The sequence below is a fragment of the Chrysochloris asiatica genome, unplaced genomic scaffold (genome assembly GCF_000296735.1).
Source record: "Chrysochloris asiatica unplaced genomic scaffold, ChrAsi1.0 scaffold02034, whole genome shotgun sequence".
Lineage (NCBI taxonomy): Eukaryota > Metazoa > Chordata > Mammalia > Afrosoricida > Chrysochloridae > Chrysochloris > Chrysochloris asiatica.
The window spans coordinates 1-8553 of NW_006410552.1; the positions used below are offsets into that span (position 1 = coordinate 1).

General features: G+C 41.5%; 1 pseudogene; it reads left to right on the forward strand.

Annotated features, from left to right (window-relative positions):
- The first annotated feature begins 5226 nt into the window (after positions 1 to 5226).
- Positions 5227 to 5862, forward strand: LOC102836072 (annotated as a pseudogene).
- Positions 5863 to 8553: the final 2691 nt, after the last annotated feature.

Genomic DNA, 8553 nt, shown 5'->3' on the forward strand with positions numbered 1-8553 from the left:
ATTTGAAAAGTTAAATCCATCACATTGCTCACAGAAGTTCCACAAAAGCATGTTTCCAGCAGCCTAGCTAGTAAAAGTGTTGAGTGTCCAGGTAAAAGTCCTTTCTTGGAGGGTTTCAGTTTGACCTGTCCTGATTTCCATTTCAAATAAGCAGTGAGTGTGGTTGCTGGGTAGAAGGCACCATTTGAGGCAGGAAACTTAAGTTGTACAAGTGTAAGTCTCTCCCAGACAGTCTGGGCGTGGGTACATGACTTCACTCCTGCAAGCCCGTGATTTTCCCATCTGTGAAAATGGAAATGTGACCTCCCTTATTCTGGGGCTCCAAATAACATTGGTAATGCTCTTTGAATTTGTCAGTGAGAAAGACCCATTACACACTGCAGTCTGCATCCCCAAGAGCATCACAAATGATCCGATGAAGTCAGTGGCCTGGAATTATCAAGATGTGTCAGGTACAGCGTTTACTTACCTGCCTGCTGTTCACCAGGGTATTTCCGCTTGATTGGCATATGGATAATTGTCTAATTGGAACACACTCAGTTGTAACCACCAAAAAATGTAATAGTGCATCTGTTTAATGCCATACTCCCAAATGTTAAATTAAAATTATGCTGCAGTCAGCCAATCCAACCAAGAGAGTCTTCTGACTAAGTCTTAGCTGCCCGTGAACTTCTGTAATTGAAGCACTTCAGCACTTAAAAATTCAAACTGGAAAGGAGAGTATACGGTCTCATAAATTTCATGCGAAAAAGACCAGAATGCTCATGTAAGCGATCTCGTTATGAACTAGCTCATTTTTAAACAGGGCTTCTAGTCAAATGAAAAATAGCAATTTTGGCTGGCCACTGTTTTGAATCCATAAATATTAGATTCATGCGTTTATACCTTCTAAACAAAAGAAAGAATTACTTTTATAGAATGCATGAAACAATCGAGAGATCTTGGTTTTATTCCTCCTCTAGTGGTGATTTTGTGATCTTGTTTTGTAGTGTTTGGGTAGGACAAAGAGAAGAAAATGCACAATTATAAATTCATTGACTGGCTTGCATTGGTCTTTTATGAAATCTTCCGCCTTTAGATTAATGGGTAGAGTCCTGATGGGGAGCTATAAGAAAGCACTGGAATGATAACCACAAGGTCAGTGGTTCAAACCCACCATTTGCTCCTCAGAAACCCTATACAGGGTTGCTATGAGTCAGAACTGACTCGATGGCACTTAATAACACATTAAGGAGGATGTATGAAACTGCCAAAGGAGCTCTGGTAGTTTGAAACTGCCAACTGTTCCATGGGAGAAAGATGAGGCTTTCTGCTCCCATAAATATTTACAGCCTCGGAAACCCTGTACAGGGTCGCTATGAATCGGAACCGACTCCATGGCATATAACAACAACAACAATGAAACTTCCAGAGTGATGATTCAAAGTGCTTTAAAAGGAACTGATTATTCCCTTGAAAGTTTTATATCTCTATATAACTCAGATCTTTATTTTTCTAGATCATGGTTTAATCCCATAGAAGTAGAAGAACCAGTAGGCCGGCATTCATTCATTCATGTGTTCTTTCATTCATTCTACATACACATTGAAAGTGTTAGAGTAACGAAATCCTTGAGTGTACCCCTGCAGATATAGTCTCTTAAGATCTCTAGATTGTTTCATGCATTCTATAAAAGTAATACCTTCTTTTGTTTATAAGACATAAACTCATCCTGGAAAGAGATGCTGATAAAAACAAGGGGATGGAGTGGGGTGGGGGAAAGTGAGTTGAAAGTTTGTGAGGATGGTGAAGGGGCAAGGACTGACCTCAAGGTTTCATCTCTGGGTATCAAGTGGACAGTAGACATTACCCGGAGAAGGGGAGTCGGTTTGGGTGAGCAGGGGCGATAGTAAACAGTCTGGAAGCAGTAATTTTCGGGCCTGTAAGTCGAAGGAAGGAGCCGTGTGAGGCCATGAAATCGGTGTGACTCATAAGCACCGAAGCTGTGTAGCTGAACATCAGGTAGTGAGGAGACAAGCAACAGATGGGAGCATTGGCCGACAGTTAGAAAGTCGTTGGTGACGGGAGTACAACAGTCTGAGTGCTGTACTGGGGGTGGAAACCACATCGCAGGAGACTGAGGATTCATTAAGCCTTAAAGGAAACAGTGGTTTTTATCCCCAATTACACATTAGATTACCTGTGAAGGTTTAAAATATATAAACTGGTGTCTGAGTCCCATCCCTAGATATTCTGAGTTAATTAGTTGTGTGTAAGGCCTAGGAATCAGTGTTTTCATAAAGCTCCCCCAGATGATGCTAATGGGTAACTAGAATGAAGAACAACTGCTCGTAAGTATTTTTTCAAGAAGTAGAAATGAACCCCAGTAGCTAGCAAGAAGATGATGTGTCGCTTAGACTCACAGCTAATCAGAGAAGTGCACAAATTTTAAACGCTGGATGTGGGTGTGGGACACAGTGACTCTTAAGCACAGAATGATACAGACATTCTGTGAAGATATTGGTGAAATTCGCTCCTTAGGCACTAACTCTGGAGTCCCACCACTGTGTATGCCTCCCAGGGGAATTCTCTGATATATCTGTAAGGAACATGCAGTACTATGGTCCATGGCAGCCTTGTGTAGGGTCGGGAAACCTGGAGACAATCCAAGTGGCCTGCACTTGGAATGGATTAAGGAAAATTAGGCTATTATGCAGACACCAGAAGCAATAGATTAGATACATATATATCAACATGGATTTAGCTTAAAAACAGAATACTTAGCAAAAACAAAGCAAGAAGAAATATAATACAAAATTACATAAAAATATACAACAACAGTAGATATTTTGGAAAAGCACATTCAAATTAAAAAATGCACTAAACTATTAAAATGTTTGCCTATGCATAGGAGAAGTCATGGCTTGGCATTGTAGGATAAGCACAGGACTGCTAACCACAAGGTCGGCGGTTCAAACCCACCAGCTACTCCTCAGAAACCCTATACAGAATCGCAGTGAGTTGGAACCGACTCGACGGCACTACACAACAACAATGTATAAAAACAGAAGGGAGTTGAATATAGTGTGAGCGAGAAGACAATTTATTTTAAAAGTGATTCCAAGGAAGAATGACATAGGATGACAATCTAAATGAGGAATAAGATCAAGGGAAGGTTATGTGTGTGTTAATAGAATGAAGAAGAGCTGTAGATGTGTAGACGAAATAGAAATAAATCTTCAATGGAGGGCTGACTTCTCCACTTACTTATTCACAGTCTTGATAACCATAGTTAACCTTTTTGTCAGCAGCCGACTACTTAACTTACATCACAAGGTCTGAATTTTTTTTTTCTCATTAATAAAGCAGTGCACAGGAACACTGTGACTCTGTAGGATATGCACTGGACTGCTAAGGGTGGCAGGTCAAGCCCACCAGCTGCTCCTTGGGAGAAAGATGAGGCTTTCTGCCTCGGAAACCATATACATAATCGCTATGAGTTGGAACTGACTCAGTGGCACTTAATAGCAACAAAGCAATGCATAGTCCTTACAGATACACCAGAAAATTGACAAACATAACTACCTGACATCAATAAACTTGTTCACCCAGAGATGGTATCCAGTTCTTTTCTGAGAGTGGGTTGGAAAATTAAATACTTTGTAACCTGAACTTTCTTTTCCATTGTATTATGTGTGACCTTCTTAAATGCCTAAAGCCCATTGCTGCAGCTTCTTCTTGAATGACTCCACAATGTCCCATTCATTCTGCAGTTGCTCCATCCTTAACCACGCCCCTTCTCTCCAACATCAGGTGCTTCTAATTTCTGCTACCTCAATGCTGCAGTGAGCAAAAATGAGATCTTAGAAGATCATTTTCTGTCCTTCACTTGGTTCATTTTAAAAAGAGATTTAAAGATTGGAGTTGAAATGGTCTAATGACCTAAAAATTCACTCTACACCACTTGAAGCAGTGTACCAAACCCCCTCCCCCTCTCCCCCCCAGAAATGTTTCCAGCCAGTCATGAGTGACAGTGAAGTAGGGTCAGTCCCCATTGTTGGCACCAAGTACTTTTAGGAACTTGCCATTGGGCCAAAGCACAGTAAGCCTCCCTAGTTTCTGTACTTTAATCAATGGATGCACAACTAAGTCCCAACTATCTCAGGAGCCACCATGAGATGTGGATCTTACCTCACTTGCAATTGTAATATGGTGGGTGGTGAAACAGGGGGCACCAACTCTTTAGGAAATTGCAAGAGAAGTAGTTTATGCCATAGGTTCTTAAATGTATACCCAGTTCCAGATTTGTACGATGCTATGATGCTGAATGGAGTCCTGCTGTGGCACTGTGGATTAATGCAACCACAAGTTTGGCGGTTCAAGCTCACCAGCCACTCCTCAGAAACCCTATACAGGGTCGCTATGGGTCGCAACAGACTCAATGGCACTTAATAACAACAACAACATGATGCTGAATAGAGCACTGGTGATGCTGTAGGTTAAGTACTGGACTGCTAACAAGGTCAGTGGTTTGAGTCCACCAACCATGCCATGGGAGAAAGATGTGGCCTTCTGCTCCTGAGAAGATTTGCAGCCTTGGAAACCTTATACAGGGTCACTGTGAGTCAGAACCGATTCAACAGCACACAACAACATAATGCTGAGCATGTTTCAGCAGAGCATCTAGACTAAGAAAGACTATGAAGAAAGGCCTGGCAATCTGCTTCTGAGAAATCAACCAATAAAACCCGTCGTGAGTGCATGAGGACTCCATGAGTTGGGCCAACTCCTTGGCAACTAAGAGCAGCAACAACCAGATGAGGGAGAGAATGTAATGGAAAGGACATTATGCTTTTTTGAGTACTTCCTGTGCTCCCCACCTCACACATGTTTAAACATAAATGCAAACATTAAGTTAAATGTTTAAAGCTACTAGCCTGGAGTTAGTAGCTTTAAACATTTAACTTCATCCTAACAAGTGGTAGGTTTGTTGTTAATTTCAACTCTCATAATAACCAGATAGGACTGAGTAGAACGTTCCCATGGTGTGACCAAGGCTGTAATCTTCATGCAAACAAGTCACCAGGTCTTGTCTCCCACAAAGCCCCTGGAGATTCAAACTGCTGGACTTTTCTGTGAGCAGTCTTAACCATTGTGCCACCAGGGCTCCTATTGGTAGGTTTAAGTACCAGCCATGTAGTACCATTGTTGATCAGAGCGTGATGGTTCAGACCTGATGGCTCTGATATGGCGGCCCGCAGCCCCAGCTTCGAGATTAATGATGACCAGCCCGGCTATGACCTAGATTTGTTTTGTATACCTAATCATTACACAGAAGATTTGGAAAAGGTGTTTGTTCCTTGTGGACTAACTATGGGCAGGACCGAGTGGCTTGCTCAGGATGTAATGACATTATAGCCCTCTGTGTACTCAAGGGGGTCTCTAAGTTCTTTGCTGACCTGCTGGATGGAATCAAGGCACTGAATAGAAATAGTGATAGATCCATTCCTATGACTGTAGATTTCATCAGACTGAAGAGCTACTGTAATGACCAGTCAGCTGGGGACATCTGTAATTGGTGGAGATGATCGCCCAACTTTGACTGGAAAGAATGCCCTGATTATTGAAGATATAATTGACACTGGCAAAAGAATGCAGACACTGCTTTCCTTGGTCACACAGTATAATCCAAAGACGGTCAGGGTTTCAAGTTTGCTGGTGAAAAGGCCTCCTCAATGTGTTGGTTATGGACCAGACTTTGTTGGCTTTGAAATTCCAGACAAGTTTGTTGAAGGATATGCCCTTGACTATAATGAATGCTTCAGGGATTTGAATCACCTGTGTGTCATTAGTGAAACTGGAAAAGCAACGTACAAAACCTAAGATGAGAGTTCAAGTTGAGTGCCAGAGTCTGGAAACATCTGGAGTCCCAGTGACCTCACCAGTAACCTGACCAACTGTTTTAGTGACCATCTGCTTTAGTCGCGCTTCCTGCATGCACCTGCTCCGAAATGTCTCAGTTGTGTATGTTTAGAAATGTCCGTTGCAGTTCAGAACTCTTTATTTGCACTATAAGCCTAGTTAGTGGCTGTTGGTTCTCTGTGGATGGGTTGTGGTTTGACTTGTGAATGAAAAGTCTCTGAAACCAATCCACTTATAAAAGGAAATAACTGAAGTTGTATCTGTATGAAACATTGAAAGGGAAAATACATTACTTTTTCAAATTGGTATTTTAATTTTTTTATATATATTTGTTGTTCCCGTGTGTTGGTGAGAGACAGTGAGTTTTCCTAACAGTGGCAATTTCTGAAGAGCTTTGACTTCGTCCTGGAATGAATGAATGGTGCTCATAGTGTTCAGTCATATTAACTGAATTGATCCACTTGTTCAGGTGAACCTTTGTCAACTGTACCTTTTAAAGAGAAATAAATTTTTTTAAAAAAAAAAAAAGAAAGAAAAAGGAACTGGTATTACAGCTCTGCAGGCAATGTATCAAAGGCCCTAAGAAGCAACTTTGATGATGGAGACTGTTCCCTTCATGGCTGGAATGCCCAGATGTTCCGTCTCTTTAATGCAGCATTGTCTGTGTGGCAGAAGAAATGCATTGTCTCTTCAAATTTGTCCTTTGTTGTCATGAAGGTTTGAGTAAGCGTAGCTGTTCCCAGAGCCTGTTTGGAAGCTTTTGAATGTATTCTAGTCTAGTCTGTGTATATATTACCATAGAGCCATGAGTTCCAAATGAATTAGTGTCGGGCAGCACCGGGCTTCTGGCAGACAAGGTAAGCCTCCACATGAGTTACAGCTAATAGGGCAAGGGAAACTCAAGGCTTACAAAAATCTCTTCAGTGGTCCTGCTTAAAATATCAGTGTAGGCCGTAGCTTAGTATTTCGACAGCTTAGATCAGCAGTTTTCTCAGCTGATATACTGATTGCAGTTTGGACTTCAGTCCTGCTGATCTAATAAAACATCATCGTCATAACAGAGAAAGTAAAAGGAGGGTCTGAGGTCCCAGCCACTTGGAGAAGGAGCCTCACTGAGCTACACTGTACAGGAGTACGTATGATGATGATGTAATTGTGACAGGTAGAGTAGTTACGTTAAGGGTTTAAAAAAATTATTATTATTTCATGCCTTCACCCATCAATCTGTTGTTTATTAACATGATCACTATGTATTTTGACAAATACTGCATTCGTTCAAAGGAATATGCTGGTGTCTTCACAAATGCTGTAGCAAGTTTTATGCATCGTTATCACAAACAGCCTCTTAATGTGTCACAAACTGCAGGACTCATCACACCGCCAAACAAGCCCAACTGCTAAATCAAACCCATTGTGGGCAAGTCGAATCCCAAGATGAGGCAGCTGTGATGTAATGCAGTTTGAAGTCCAGACTCTGCATTTTATTAACTCTATCGACACGACACTGCTTGACCTCCCTGAGTTTCGTTTTCATTATTCATAACGTGGACAGCAGAGAGCCTGCCTCCAAAACTCATGATATTGTAATGAGTTTCCTTGTTGCCATTGAATTGATTCCAACTCTTGGTGACCCCATGCGTTGCAGAATTGAACTGCTGCATACGATTTTCTAGGCTGTAATTTTTTTACAGAAACTGGTCACCAGGGCTTGCTTTCCTGGTACCACTGGGTGGCTTTGAATTGCCAACCATTCTGTAAGTCAAGTGTAAACTTTGAACCACCCAGGGACTTCATTGAACTACTTAAGTGGGGGAGAAAACCACACGCAAGAACTTTTTTTTTTTCCAGCTGAAATCCAGATTGAGCCCTAGAACATGTACAACTCTTCTTCTCATAAATTCAACTGAGTGTTCTGAACGTTTCAATGATCTGGCCTCTGATCCGACTTACTCTAAATCTCCTTTGATTTTCACAGCAAATGCTGACCATTCAAGAAGAGCTAAACAATAAGAAATCAGAATTGGAACAAGCAAAAGAAGAGCAGTCCCACACCCAGGCTTTACTGAAAGTTCTCCAGGAACAAGTGAGTAGCTGAAACCATACTTATGAAGAAATCTGAGCACTTTAACGCATGCCTCCACTGTGCGTCACAGCTGTAAACGTGACTAAAGAGAGTCGACATCATAATTAGCCTGTACGCTGCTCAAACTCCTAGCAGTATTGTTGCATAGAACGTATGATCTCACTCTTGGCATCTCCTTGGTCACTCCTGTACCGATTTAGACTATCCCAGCCATGTGCAAACAGTCTACTAGCCATGTGCAAACATTTCTTCCAGAAAACAAATGAATTTTTATGGTTTTGTTAATGTTGGCAATGCAGATATCTTTCAAAGTAGCCTTCCTCTTAAGCCTAAGAGTGAGGAAAATGGGTTTAGCATAGCCCTCCCTGCTCCTGCAGACATATGAATAAGACCTGATTCATGGTGCCATTAAAAATATATCTTCCCTGTGCATCAGGGTACTTGCCTCTCTGTGGTGAGCAACAAACCTTTTATATGAAGTTGGTAAATCTGATCGTTTTATTCTAGCACTCTTTGATACTAAAATGTAGCCTGACTTTGATAAGTGGATTTGAAGGCATTGTCTTACG